This window comes from Apteryx rowi, unplaced genomic scaffold (genome assembly GCF_003343035.1).
Source record: "Apteryx rowi isolate R43461 unplaced genomic scaffold, aptRow1 scaffold_332, whole genome shotgun sequence".
NCBI lineage: Eukaryota > Metazoa > Chordata > Aves > Apterygiformes > Apterygidae > Apteryx > Apteryx rowi.
Window position 1 is genome coordinate 676,886 of NW_020449775.1, and position 15,281 is coordinate 692,166.

Here is a 15,281-nt window from a genome sequence, read left to right on the forward strand (position 1 = left end):
TTTCCTATGTTTACATGCKCTTGCCTTCCCCAGACAATGTCCGGTGCATATGCCGAGCATATGTCCAGGTTACCCCTCTGATTGCCTCTGAGGGCAGTAGTGCCACCACCAAGAGCGCTGGCTCGTGGGAACGAGCTCAGAGTTACCAGCGACTCTGTGAGCGCAGGGACACCCCACGTTTGCACAGCCGACGCTTTGCAGAAGCACTGCCACGTGTCAGGACTGGGGGGACCCTGTAAGCTCTACCCACTGGCCCAACATTTACCCACTGCTCGCTTGTATGAATATGCGTTCACCTGATTTATCACAAACCTCATTTTGTTTCATTACYGGGATGTTTTGTACAGGGACAGCACTGTGCCAGCACCACTGTTTTCTGAAATGGCAATGAACCATGACCTGTGGCCAAGGGTTGTTTGTGCACCTAACAGAGAATAACACTGTCACCATCCAATATTAAGATAATTAGAGCTTTGTGCTTTCATTTTGCTGGTTTCGTGCAATAGTTTTTTCTGGTTTTGGCTCAAAGGCTTTTGTCATCCCTGTGCTTCATTTTGTCACTGGGGTTTGTCCACCCAACTATCTGCTCAAGGTGCAGACAAATTAAGARCTCAGAACAGTACCCACTGGAAAATGCCCCTATTTACCTGACTAAATGGGAGAAATGCTAATTCTTCTGGCGATTCAAGCACCACCCTGTCTTCCTAACTTCCCCTGAAATGCCCTGTTTTTCCCAGGAAGCCTTCAGTAATGAAGAGTGAATATTGGGAATATTCCAAAGAAATGTATGTTTTGTTAAAGACTGTTGATTGCATTTGTCAGAGACATTTGACGTTTTCAGGATGAAAGGTTTCTGCAGTGCAGGCTGGTGTTTCTGGTCAAACTGAGAGAGACACCTGGCTTGGCCAAGTAACCTATGGCTCAGTCAGAGAAATTAAAATCTCCAGTGCGAGTCCCTAGGCTGAGGCACCTGGAGCAGCAGCTCCAACCAAAACGAAAGAGGAGGACAACAACCTAGAGGTTTAGAGCGATCATTTAGTGTTTTGTTGTTCTAAGGGGGATTATCCTGTCTTTCACTCCCCCCATCTGGTTTTCTGACCAAAAAAAAAAAAAAAAAAATCAATACCAGTTGTGGCGTTGTAGCTGTATTGTTTCGAATGTACATACAAGGCCAAGTTTGTAGCCAGTATTAGTATACTGGCTTACTAGTATACTTACTTACTACTTACTTCACCTGTATCAGAGAAACTGATATAGGTGGAAAAATCAGATAAAGTTCTGGAAATATAGCTAGTCTTCAGATCCTGAAGTCTGTCTGTTTTTTCCAGCTCATTTTGGCTGGTTTAAGAAAGGACAGAACATCCCCCTGCTGACCCTGAGATTGTTGATTTGGGCTCATCATGGGACAGAAGAATATTTTAAGTCTCGACATATCATACACAGCAGAAGGGCCCTGGGTGATTCCCCCAGAAATGGGAAGTTCCTTTAGACATTTTTAGTACCACCTGGATTTCTGAAACTGATGCTCTATTCGCAGAGACAATCACATCATGCAGTTTTCCAAGAAATTAGACAATATCTTCATCTTCCAACTAGTTGCACTTTTCTGTTCCTATGTCCACTGAAAGGGAGTTTCAGGCTTATTTTATTGGGGGTTGAGGGAGGAGTAGAGGAAGGTGGACACCTAACTGTAGGCATTTTTGTTTGTTGTCTAAAGTTAGGTACCAAAAGGAGACATAATTAAAGGCCCCTTCTGAAAACGTGCGGCCTGTCTGTCTCCACTTACCCATATATCAGACAGGGATAATAACACAGCGCTGGCGCAGCTCATGGGCAGCTGCACTGCCGTTTGCCCTGGGCTCTGCGGCGGCGTTAGGAGCGGTGGTACCACGCTACCGGGGGGTTTGGCCTTCGGTCCCTGCAGGAGAGCTGGCTTGAGTCAACAGCCACTCCACAGCCTGCGCTGGGGAGACATCAAAAAGCTGGTCTTAAAAAAGATGAACAAACCTCCTGGCACAAACTGCTTTCATTGCTCTGTGGTGTGATCTATTCTTTTTACATTAGGGCGTAGGCCAGTTTGAGCTAAGGACAGGACGTGCCCTAACTTTGCGATGACAGCAAGTCTCCAGAGGCCTGGGAGAAAGGGAAGAATCAGGGGAAGCATTAGAAGGGAAGATACTGGGTGGAGAGAGGATCATAAAAGAGCACTAGGTGAGAGACGAACCCACACGCATTAAAAAAATGGAAACCTGGAGGGCCTTCTGCACGCACATCTCGCCCTGCGCACCGCTGGGGTTAGCAGCCCGTGGTTCGCCCTGGCAGACGGCGTGGGGCCACGGGGAAACACGTCGTCTCTGGCCATTAGAGGGAGCTTGGTGTAAGTGCCAGGAATGACGTGCCGACCTGGAGAGCTGAGGAGGTGCGTGGAGCACTGCCAGTTCAGCTTCTCTGACCTGTGTTCGATACCCTCATCGTGCTTGCATCAGGACTGTGGGTAGTTATTATGAGATAAGGGTGCATTTGCCTCTGACCGGGCAGAAAAACTGTTGACTCTTCCTTTTAAGAATTTCTTTTTGTAGTGGCTGGGATTTCTTTAAGAGTAGTTTAATAGTTTTATAGCAGATCATATCTGGTGATAGCTTGCATCAGGCATCTTCCTTCTTATTGCATGCTAAATTCACCAAAAAACACAGCTGAAGTTGTCCCAAACCTATTCACCAACTTGTATTAATGAACTGGATGCTTCTACTTGGGAAAAAACAAACAAGAAAACCATTTGGATTCATACTGCAGTCAGAGGAAGTGTGATGCCATTTAACCGATAGTTCAGTGGCTGCTGAATTCACCCTGGAGGTGGAGGATCCAGCTACAATCCCCTTCCGCAGACGGGCTGAAGCAGTCTCTGAAGGAGGCGTGGGAGGCTGAAGTCCCTCCTCAGAGTGAGCTGCTTGAGCACCGGGCTAGCCTGGTATCCCCAGCCCCAAAGTCTGCCTCCATGACCCTTCTCATGCCAAAGGAAAGGTGGGATGGCTTGGACTGGCCGCATCTCCCCTGTGAGTGTCCTGGCCCCGCTACACCAGCTGGCCTTGGCCATGTTTCACAGAGTCACAGAATAATTGGAGTTGGAAGGGACCTTTGGAGACTATTTAGTACAACCCTCTGCTCAAGCAGGGTCACCTGGAGCATGTTGCCCAGGACCCTGTCCAGATGGCTTTTGAATATCTCCAAGGATGGAGACTCCACAGCCTCTCTGGGCATCACCCACCCTTGTGCCAGCGCCAGCCCTTTCGCAGCCGCACACCCAGAGGTTTCAGCATCCGGCTGCGAAGCACTTGATTTTTCTGCCAGTGGTAGCTCAAAGCCAGAGCTGACTCACAGAGCTGACTCACAGCCCAGTCACCCCAGTGGCCACCTCAGGGCAGGGGAGGACAGGAACTGTGTCCAGGGGAGAGGGAAGCAGAGCTGCGGTGACCTGGCAGAGAGCAGCGAGCGCCAGGGGGGTCTGCACCCTGGGTTGCTCCTCTCCTCTGTCCCTTCGTTCGCCTAGTTAGAGGTTAGATGAAGGAACAAATTGTTGTGGAGTGTCTTGTCACTGCATGCAAACTCTTCTGYGGTGTGCACACAGCCCCTGGCATGCTGTGGGGAGTAAAAACTAATTGAGATAGCTTCCCGCTCCATTTAAGAGAGGTGAGATATTTCCTGGATGTGTGGGAGGAGGAGGAGGAACAAACTGCTGCCACCGAGCACACGCGGATTGCTCCTGCCAAGTAGCTGGTACATAGCAAACTATTACTGCTGATGATTTGTGTTACATATCCAAGCACTTAAACTGTACTTGGAGAAGGAGTGAAATATTTTCAGTTCTCGTGGCTGCGGAGAAAAATTTGAAATCTTGATCTTCAGTGCTCAAAAATCAGAAGCTAAATAAGGAGAAGTAGCATTTACTACACTACTCTTGATTTTTGAGAGATTTTGTGACTTTTAAATGCCTTAAAATGGCAATATTGTGTTTTTGGCCAACAGGGCACATTTCAAAGGCAGGTGTTGCCAAAAAAAAATGTGTGCAGTAAGTTGTCACATCCACTGCTTTTCTCTGGACTTGCTCTTCTGTCCTAGCTCTTTGGTTTATCTGGCTTGTAAGATTAGGAGCACTGCAGGGCAGGGATGGTCCCTTGTCTGTATATTTGTACTGTGTCTTGCCACTTGTAAAGGAAGCAAATAATCATCACTCTTGCTGCTTTCATGTCTACTTGCACAATAGAAATAATTAATAGTAATAGCAATGCTTTGCCTATCTGCAGCTCCTTTCATCTGAAGACCTTAACGTGCTTGACAAGCATTAATTAAATTAGCTTCCAAGTACCTGGAGAGTGAGTCAGATATAATGATCCCCACTTTGCAGATGAGCATGCAGGTGGCACAGAGAGAAGTAAAGGCTAACTGAGTGCTTACAGTTAGTCAGCTGAAGCCATGTTTCCTCCATGGGGGGAGGTTGTTCAGCACTTCCGAGGCTCAGGGTGTTTTCTCAGGTGCCCAAAGGTGGGTTTTGATAGTCCACTTTTTAYTTCCAAAACATACAGATTCTGGACCTCTGTGATCTGCCTGAAGTCCTGCATGAGGCTGGAGGAGGCATTTCAGGCATTGTGATTCATGAAATCTCCCATTCGAAATGCTAGCCTGGATTGGGAAAGGAGGAAGCTCACCTTATGCCATGTCGACATCAGTGGGAGTAGGCAAAGCTGAGGCGACTCTGCTTGAGTTATTCCTGGTTTCACGAACATAAGTGGACTCCAATGCAGAAACACCCTGGCAGCCTGGGGCAAGCCAGCTTGGACCCAGAGGTGGCACAGTCATTCTTGCCTTGCGCTGCCTTTCACTTCATAAGTCTGTTGGAGAGAGACCTGTATTTGAGCTGGTAAATTTGCTCAGTGCTGTATGAGTGATGTGGACTTACCAGATGACCTCTCTGTCAGTGTTTACAAGCTCCTACTTGCAAGGAAAGATGCCCAGACCCCTGACCCAAAACCAGGATTTAGGGTCTTATTCCACAACTGTCTTCTCTCCTGCATGTCTTGCTTAAACCAAGACAGTACTCTGCACCTCCCAGGATTAAACCCATTAGGGGAAAGAAGAGACTGGGTAAGAGCAGGGCAGAGGAGAGAAGAAATCCTCGAGTAGGGCCTATGTAAGATTTAATACTAACTTTGAATGATAAAAAAAGGCAAATGATGTTTTGGAAGACCACAACAAGCTCTTAAAGGCAATCTCCCAAGTGCTGTTGGGTTGTTTTGGGGAATAACTAGGTTGAGGGAAGGGAGAGCTTTTTTTCCATACACTGTACTTTTTCCTTTTCAGTGCCAGGCTTGAGAGGTTTCCACTCTGTCTAATGCTACTCTGGCTATAAGGCAGGCTTCTTTAAATAGGAAGCAACAGAGTCACTGAAGAATGGCAGGGTTGGCCTTTATTGCAAAGCTTTGTAGACACAAATGAAAGGCTTTACAAGTGTTGACAGTCACCTGCAGATCCCACAGATCATGCCATTTTACTGTGGGCAACCATCCAGGCTTCCAGAAAGCCATGGCATTTTTCMCACTTGCTCCTTTTGAGACAGAGGAACTGGACAGAAGAAGTTATCCAGACAACAGACCCTCTGTTAGCTCCTCCACCACACACAGCAGACCCCTTGTGATGTGTCACAAGCCTGGCAGGAATTTGGTGTTTTGTAGCACTCTTGGCAATGGCATGCCTGGCAGAGGTGACACTGCCACTGGGAAACAGTTTGGAAGCCACTTGYACAGACATGATCACATCACTTCTTTCTTTTTTTCTAGCAATGCTCATTGCCTTCCTTTCTGCTCTCTGCTTTAAATATTCATGCTTAGTTTTCCAGTGCTGTTGTTTCTTACCACAACTCCCCTATTTACCCAGAAAGAAAATGAGGCAATGATCTCATAGCAGGAAACCAAAAGGGCCAAATTCTCTCTAGAGTAAGTAGGTCAGCACCATCAGTGGCAGTCGAAGGGGATCCCATGAGGCCAATGGCGAGGCTGGAGGAGGTCTGGGCAGGTGGTGAAGCTGCTAAGGGGGAAAGCCGAGGTGGCCCTTGGCACTGATGCTCCTCCGGTGGGAAGGCAGCCAAGACAGGCCAAGTGGGGGTGAAAGGGTTTCATCATGCAACCAAGTCACTGACAGGCATCACTGCTGGGAGGAGGGAATGTCCAGTGAGACATTGATCTCCACTGCCCCCGTACACTGAARGGAAAGGTGGTGGGGAGGGAGGAGGGCTGTTGCTTTGCTTTGAGTGTTGGAAGGGGCCAGGAGACTGTTCCCTTCATGCACAAGCACATGGAAGTTACCTAACCTTCTTAAATTTCCTCATTTGTATAATAAGGTTAATGAACAGTGATGACGTAAAGTTAAGTTCTTTCATGTTTGTTAGGTGCTACAATGGGCAGCACCATAGAAACCCATAAATAATGAACCTTGAAGTTCTGTTGAGGTATTAGCCTTGTTTTAACAGTGCAGATATTACACAAGTTGGTACACGCAAGAAATTTCTCTTAATTAGGATCAAAACTTCCTTTTCTTAGACTTGCTTTAATGGCTTTTGAGGCTGAACACATTTCACTTGCCCTGTCTTTCTGCCAATTTATTACAATCTTTTCTTCAAACTTACAGCTCCTTTACACACAACCTTAAACACCTTCCTTTTCATTATTGCCTCCTTTCACTATCTTTGAATTTAAGTTTTTTTTCTCTCTTATGCATGATCAGTTTCTCTAAAGTCTAAGTTCAGCTTTGACATCTCTCTATGTCCTCATCATGGCAGCTGTAGGATTTGGTTCAAACACACAATGAAAAAGAAAGGAGCTGTGGGGCTGGTTCTCATAAAATAGAAGTGCTCTTTAATCTGCCATAATAATCTCCAGACAGCTCTTGTGAAATTTCTAAGTGTGACCCTGACTTTGGTACATGGACTAAGCCCAGATGGCTGGAGGGCAACACCAGGGAGCTGTTTGGGTCCTGACATGGGAGTCTGGAGGGCTGGAATCAGTCTCAGTCCTGCCACAGGGACTTCTGGATGGAGATGAGTCAGGCTGGATCTCTGGGCCATCTGTAATGCGGGTTACAGCTGCTTTTCTAAAATCCTTCCTGATTTCCTTCCTGCAGCTCCATGTAACTATTCTTTGAGGTTATGGTGTGTTGAACACCATTTTTTTGTCTTTCTGTCTCCAACAGACTTGCAGCATTCCTGGGAATAAGGTGCTAAACATGTCAAGAAAGCCTTTCTTGACAAAGCCCTATCCAGCATTGCAAACAGAAAAGCTGAAAATCTTGGCGGAAAGGCTGAGATTCCCAACTGACCAGTGCATACTCAAAAGATTCAGCTAATTCAAAGAAACCTTGTGTTACTATCTAAGACTACAAAGTGAGCTTTACCTTCTGATCACTACTGTTGCAACTCAAAAAACGATTAGAAAGTGCAAGTGGAATTGTTTTTCACTGATGTACTATGAGGTTCTTGTATTTAATAAGAGTTTATGGCTAGAAAGTGTGAGAAAAACAGAGGAAGGAGAAGGATGTCTTGGTTCAAAGCGCAACTCAGTTCCCAGCTATGCCACAGGCACTCTTCATCACCTTGGAGCAGTCACTACAGGTAGGACTCCAGGTTTGGTGGCAACACCAGCTGAGGGAAGACTTATGGTGGAAGCAGATGGATCAAATCCCTACCCTGGGCTGCGGACACAAACTGACATAGCAGAGGGGCCAGGGATGACCGTCTAGGAACAGGATCTGTACTGCTATCAGGAAAAGGCAGAGGGAACAGTGGAGTTACTCTGCTTGAACATCAGCTCATCATCTGCTAAATGGAAGATATAAGTTGGGCTTTGATAGTAAGTAGTCTGAATAAAATGCTCATTTCTGAACTCATGTCACCTAACTTCAAGGAACTGAGGTCTAGCCAATACAGACTGGCACATCCCAAAATCTCTTTGACCTAATAGTCATCACGATGTTAACTTCTAGTTAATTCAGTAACATTAGGTGACATAAGTTTGGGCCTTAGAGGATTAAGTTGAGCTAATTATTACAAACTTATTCCTGCTGTACTTGAAAAGAAAGCTTCATCACTGATTTTTCAGGGCTCATTCACAAACTGGTACTCAAAATGTTCACCCTTCAGACTTATGAACATCATTACAAAACTTCAGAACCCAGACTTGCACTAATTTTAGCCTTTAGTGGGGCAGAAGTTCTTGGAGGAGCCAGTATCCAGCCTTTTTGTTGAAAGGATCCTGAACAAAGGGACAAACTTCATCCCATTACCTTACTGCCTGAGGGGAATTTCCCAGAAATTTTCCTGATGCAAGGGCAAAACAGCTATTCTTTCATCTTTTTCTGAGTCATGCCCACAGCACCTCTCCGGAATGTAAATGTGCCTGGTTTTAATGATGTGACAAGGTAATTAAGTGCTAATGTGTGGATGCAAAGGGTATACAAGGTGCCAGATCTAGTAAATGCTGAAGCCAAGCTAAGGCGTTTACCAGATTTACAACACTTTGCAGATATAAGGTGCTAATGTGTGCACATTATTACTGTTACACAAATAAATTTCACAGGAAGACACAAAGAAATTAACTTCATATTTGCATTTTGAATATGTATTCTAGCAAACAAGCAACTGGGACCCAATCCTGGTCACACGAGAAGCAATAGAAAAACTAGGACATAGCACTAATATTATTTGTATGACAATAGTGCAGTCAGGTGTCAGCTCAGAATTAGACACTCCCCCTTCCTATTCCCCATTGGCTTGGTTCACTATGAGTTATATGAGTTCATATACATTATTTTATGTTAAACATATAATAGAAATCTTTAGTTAAAAAAAAGTAAAGAGAGAGAAGGTTATAGCAAAACTGTCTGGATGAAATTTGCCCTGTATCTGGCCTTTAAATTTCTCTAATGCCATGTAAATAGCTGATTTAAGCAACAAACTGTATGCAGTCTCATTCAAGGTGCATGTTATCCTCTAAATAAACATATATCTTATTCAAATACAAAACCCTGACTATGTTATGACAATAAACATTTGCGTAACAGGTACCCAGTCCTGTAAACTCAGATGCTTGTGTGACAAAGTTGAAGCTCATAGTTTGCCTGGGCTCAGAGGACAGCTACTCTGGATGAGGGAAGTATTCACTGCAGTAGGCTGCAGGGTCCTTGGCCCTGTGCAAAGATCACAGTGGGATCCTGTTAACCTCCAAGTGTCACCTGGGCCTTTGCACAGCTCCATAGCTCACCATCTGGTCCATAGGTCCCACCATCGTTGCATATTTGACAGCTACGCCACCGAGCGGGAAAATCTCTGCCTGTCCTGCACTCATTGCCTCTTCTTTTGCTTTCTAATCATGCCTTTTAGAATCACAGTACTATTAGCTGGCATCATTTGAGTAACTGAGTGACACAACAAAACAATGGAAAAGGAAGATGATTTTTAAATATTGGTATTTTGGAGGAGAGGACATAGAATGACATGAGATGCTGAAAGTCTGGGTAGTGTGTGATTTGCAGCAAAGAGATGGGCAACTTTAAGATGATCAAGAAATCAGTAGCTGCCAGGTCCAGGACCTTTGTACAGCATCTATGTTGCTATATCACTTTTCTTTCTTCTCACTGTTTATCAATTAATTGACTTGAGACAGTAAACATCATCTTGTATCAGACTGGCTTACATCTGAGGGGCTCTAACTTTTAAAGCTATGTTAACCTGATTATTTGCAATTGTCAGACTATATTCTTACCCATGTATACTGGGCTTTCAGTGATCATGTCTAAAGAGATGCAATGCACAGCCTAAAGAAACTGAAAGCTTCCTTAATAAGCTCCTCTGCCTAGTTTCTGAATCTAGTTGAGACTCACCATGGACCAGGTGGCTGGAGAATGGGTTGATGTGAATTTCATCTGCTTTTTGAGTTATTCTGTTTGTGATTTCAGAGAAACATGCACGTCAGTGAGAGAGAGGGATATTTAGTGCAGTTGAACCTATACATAGCTGTAGCTGTAGCATGGAGCCAGAGGGTGAACTTCATGCAACCACCATGTAAAAATCCATTCCCATTGCTGGACTAGATTTTGCCTGATGTTGTTTAACAAGTGACCACCAAGTTCACTTGAGAAGCCTCTAATACCCTTGCCACTGAATAAGCGTTAACTTCGGCAGGAAGAGGTCAAATAGTTTTGGAGCTGAAAGGGGAATTTCACAACTGTTAAAGATGTGAATAAATCTCAGGTGAAATGCTGTATTCCACAATTACAACTTTTTAAAGTCTTTAGTCAGCTAAAAATTAGTATAAGCGTAGTATGATTTTGTGAAGTGTCTTGCTATTTAGGTAACTTTTGGGGGGTGTTAAGTAAGTACTTTAGAAAATACAGTTCATACTCATACTGGTTTATACTTTCCTTTGCCAAGACATAATACAGATATCCTCTTAGAGAAAGTTAGGCTATAAAGTAAGAGATAGATTTTCTAGAGAGCTATGTGGGCATGTTAATTAATAAGTGCAATAAAAAGGTAATCACTGCATGCCTTAATTTTTACTTATCAAAATGCTTTAGGCTTTAAATGGGCTCTAGTTTTCAGAAATCTTTGTTACAAGGTGTCTCACTGTAAAAATGAACACATCCAGATCCCTTGTCATCTCAACAAATAGGTCAGAAAATCCTACAAATTGGAGCAGTAATGACAAATTCTTTCTCTCTCTCTCTCTCTCTCTCTCTCTCTCTCTGTGATAATGTTGGAGTGTAAACTGGTGTTATATCATTGAATATACCATTATCATTGAATTAAGGCTGCAAGATGCTAGCTTTAGAAATCTCAGAGGGGTTAATAAAGTGGGCTAATAAAGGCTTTAAAAGAACAAAAAAAATTGGSTTTTGACAGACCAGAAAAAAAAAAAGCAAAAATGTCCCAATATGCCATACCACGCAGTTTGGAAAGAAGAGGACAAAAAAGCACCCAAGCTTCCAAAAAAGCACTGACTGACTGTCTCCTGACAGGTAAGTGAGCAATTTAGACATTCACTGAAGGACTGGCAAAAGCCCTGTCATGGTATCAACCTCCTCCCCAGCCCTGCTCTGCATAGCCAGGCTCTCTACCTATCCCAGTCCTAACCTGTTGAAAAGGAGGAGCTTTGCTCTGTGCATTCCTTATTTATAACTTGTTGAGAGCCAGGAGGGAGGGGTGAGCTCCCTGTGGTGCTGCCTGCTGCTGCCTGCCTGCTGCCAGCCATGCAATCAGAATTACAAATGCCTTCTGTGCAGATTGGTGGCTGCCTTCGCACTCTTGGGTTCCTCTGGCTGTTCGCACTCGGAGAAGCAAGGATCAGAACCTATTACATTGGGATTGTGGAAGAGAACTGGGACTATGCACCAAGCGGGAAAAATCTGATCACAGGACAGAATCTCTTAGAGGACAAGTAAGTCACTGCTAACTGAGCTTTGTAAGTCACTGAGCTTTGCTAACTCAGAAATATATTGATGACTCCAAGGAAAATTGACTATATGGTTAATATAGCTGTAGATGTCTTAAGCTGGCCTTGTTCTTCTGATGTTGTTGTGATATGCAGGATTTCAACTTCAAGGTAAGAAGAGACACTGGCTGACTTTCTTCCGTCATGGTTGATTTAGCAGGGTGATAGTTATTGTGCATTTGAAGGGACATTGAGGAACTGATATTTGTCAAAGAAGTGTCATGTAGTGTGTTTCACAGAGACACAGGTATTTCTGGGAGTGGTTGTCCCAACCAAAATTGCAATTTTGCCATAATCGGGCACAATTCTTTGCAATGAGACATAGAGGTCTGTTTAACTGGCAAAAACTCATGAGTTCATTCCCTGTAAAATGATAAAACTCAGGGCTGTAAGAGGGCTTGGTACGACATTGTAAAATTCAGATGTGTATGGTACTTACAAATGAGATATGAAAAGATGGTCCACATATTCCTGCATGTGTGTAAGTGTGCAGACCTTTGTTTAGGAAACCTGTTTAGGTAGATACACCTACATACATACATAAACATACAACTGTGAATGTCTGCACTGAAGTCCTTATGATCACCTGTGCTGAAACCGAAGTGCATAGGTAAGCACCTTGCTGAGTCCTATCACAGCCAGAAGAATACAAGGCAAACACTCTGGTGCACACACTGCTGGGGTTGGCTGCCTGTCTATCCCGCACCGGGGAGCTAGCTTGGACTCCGGATGGAGATGGCGGAGACCTTTGGTGCCTCCGTACAGCATTAACTTGAAATGTGCATGGTAATGCTTTTAGGAATTGATATCTTTGACAACCTAGAAATATTTTGAGGGCCCTTACTCTGAGTCTAGGGTTTGGGTTGGGCTGGGAGCCATGAGTGCGTGAGGAGGTCCTGGTGCCCATGCTAGCCACTCTGGAGCTCAACGCCTTGTCCCAGGAGTTAGAAATGGAAATGTCCTTTCTGGCTTCTTAGGAAATCCCAAGCAATGCAGAACTTTTCCCTAGTGAATGGTAACTTGAGAACCACTATCAGTTGGATTTCATAAAGAAAATGATTTTTCCACAAGAACCAGGCAAGAAAAAGTTTTATTTTTTAATACAAACTGTAGAGGCTTATGCTCTTAATAACTGAGGGTCCCAGATAGCATCCAAGTCAATAGGTGTTATGCTTGTAGGTAGACTTCAGAGTAACAGTTTGTTCCCAGACCATAGAAACAAGCTTCAGGGGAAAGGTTATTCTTCAGTTGTCTTAAACACTGGAACTTCTCACTTCCCTGCTATTTTTATCAGAGGATATATTCCCCTTCTCATTAAACTGGAAGACCTCTCACTAAAAAGAGTTTAGCTTTAAGTGAAGAGGAGCTATCTGTAAATCCTCCCTAACATTGCAGAGAGACTTTCAATCTATTTTGTTAAATGTACTTCTAATTCTGTCTGCACTTTGAATTCCCTGAACATCAAGTGGCACATTTACTTTAAACTCCGTGACACTTTTTTCATGGCATGACTGGGAGGGAGGATAGCTTTTTTCTTCAGCCACTGTTGTAGTGTAATAGTTACAGAATGTTAATTCCAAAGGGTTTACTGAGAGAGGAAATATTATCTGGATTTTAAGGTAGCTTCAAAGCTAGGAAGCTGTTTTGATGAGACTGCAGAATAAGAAAGCGATACCTCTAAGTAGCTTATCCCATTCCCAAGCTGTTTCAAATTAAGCCAGAATAAAGCTGCTACATTCTGAAATGATAGTGTGTCTGCACATGTTAAATAGTGAATTGATAATAGCTTTTTTCAGTGTTTAACTCTTTAGAGTAACCTCTAATGTAAATTTAAAACTGAATATTAATGTTCTACTTTTCAGCTAATAAATCTGTTCCTTTGGGTATTAAGCAAAACATAGTTCTGTGAAGTTTATGGATCAGTCCTTAGGTGGGAGCAAGATACATTTTTAAGCCAGCTGTGTTCTGCCAGAACCAATGCTCAGGCTCGCTGAGCCTAGCACTTCTCACCTTGTGATGCATCCTCACAGCATCCATTTGATGGAGCACTATCCCAGCTTTATTGATAGGGAAGTGAAGATAAAGAGGTTGCAGACAAACTGATTGTCTTTAAAAGGGTTGGTGCATACACCTAAAGGAATGCTCCCTTTGATTCCAGCTAGCCCAAAGAGATATTATCAAAATCACTTATTCTTAGCTACTCAATAAAAATGCTGAATTAACAGATATGTAATGGAAAGTGTTACATTAGCTGGATCAGATAATGAGATTTAAGAGATGGGTTTCAATGTTATTGTGCCAATGTTGGTAGTATCTTCCTAAGCCTTTAGAGCTTAGCAGTGATGAGGTTGCTTTATAGAAAGGAGGCTTTGGTGGCTGAGGCATGGGACTGGAAATCGGGAAATCTGATTAAGTCACTAGGCACGGCCCCTGCTCAGTTCCCGCTGTGCCAGTGCTGAGTGAGCTGGCTCCAGAATCAGCAGCCGTAGAGCTGCATCAGCACCTCCCCACCTCCCTGGGTGTGAGCCGGAAAGGCTGCCTCTCATCAGAGCTGATTAACCCAAATGCAGCACCATGTTAACATAGCTATTCGGCTGGGATGCTAATTTTTATTATGACTTATACTGCTCTAGCACTCAAGGGCCAGCATGCTGTTTGCACAGAACAAATCTCTCTCTCTGCATCAGTGCTCCTTATGTAAAGTGAAAATAATGAGGCTGTTTGCCTCTGCCATTTGTCTTGCCTACTCGAAGCCTCAAGCCGTTCCACTAATTCTCATCATTCAAACTGCTTTGAATGAGGCTGAGACATTTTGCTGTCATTTCCTCCTTCAATCATCAAGCAGACAGATTTTATGAAATACACAAGACTTTGGAAGCTACAGAAAGAGCTAAACTGTGGCCACTGAGTATAGATGAGCTGGGAAAGTGCTCAGCATCCCTGTCCATCTGATATAGCTGATGAAAGAGTTGACATTGTTAAACCACGGTGGATTGGACACGCAGGGTGCAAGGCACTGTCAGTGCTGCTGGACATGCTGTAGATTCCAGTGAGATTTTGTGGGCTGGGAGATGACTATCACCCAGACAGCCTCAGGAGGAGGGTGACATTCACTTCCTCCAAGCTCAAGAGCAGTGCATCCCTATGAGTAGGAAGTCAAGCAAAGGAGGCAGGAGACCTGCATGGATGAGCAAGGAGCTCCTGGCAAAACTCAAACAGAAGAAGGAAGTATACAGAAAGTGGAAAGGGGGACAGGCCACTTGGGAGGAATATAGGAATGTTGTCAGAGTATGCAGGGATGCGACGAGGAAGGCTAAGGCCCATTTGGAATTAAATGTGGTGAGAGATGTCAAGGACAACAAGAAGGGCTTCTTCAAATACATCAGTAGCAAGAGGAAGACTAGGGAAAATGTGGGCCCTTTGCTGAATGGGGTGGGTGCCCTGGTGACGAAGGATGCAGAGAAGGCAGAGTTACTGAATGCCTTCTTTACTTCAGTCTTTACTGCTCAGGCCAGCCCTCAGGAACCCCAGACCCTGGAGGCAAGAGAGAAAGTCTGGAGAAAGGAAGACTTTCCCTTGGTGGAGGAGGAGTGGGTTAGAGATCATTTAAGCAAACTGGACACCCACAAATCCATGGGCCATGATGGGATGCACCCATGAGTGCTGAGGGAGCTGGCGGATGTCATTGCTAGGCCACTCTCCATCATCTTGAAAAGGTCATGGAGAACAGGAGAGGTGCCTGAGGAC

At 44.3% G+C, this 15,281-nt stretch overlaps 1 protein-coding gene across 1 annotated transcript in view; it reads left to right on the plus strand.

The window, feature by feature from the left end:
• The first annotated feature begins 11,400 nt into the window (after positions 1-11,400).
• Positions 11,401-15,281, plus strand: part of HEPHL1 (hephaestin like 1) — a 34,382-nt gene continuing 30,501 nt past the window's right edge. Inside the window, exon 1 of the mRNA XM_026071897.1 lies at positions 11,401-11,480. The gene's annotated coding sequence lies outside the window, so the exon portion shown is untranslated. The remainder of the gene's footprint in view (positions 11,481-15,281) is intronic.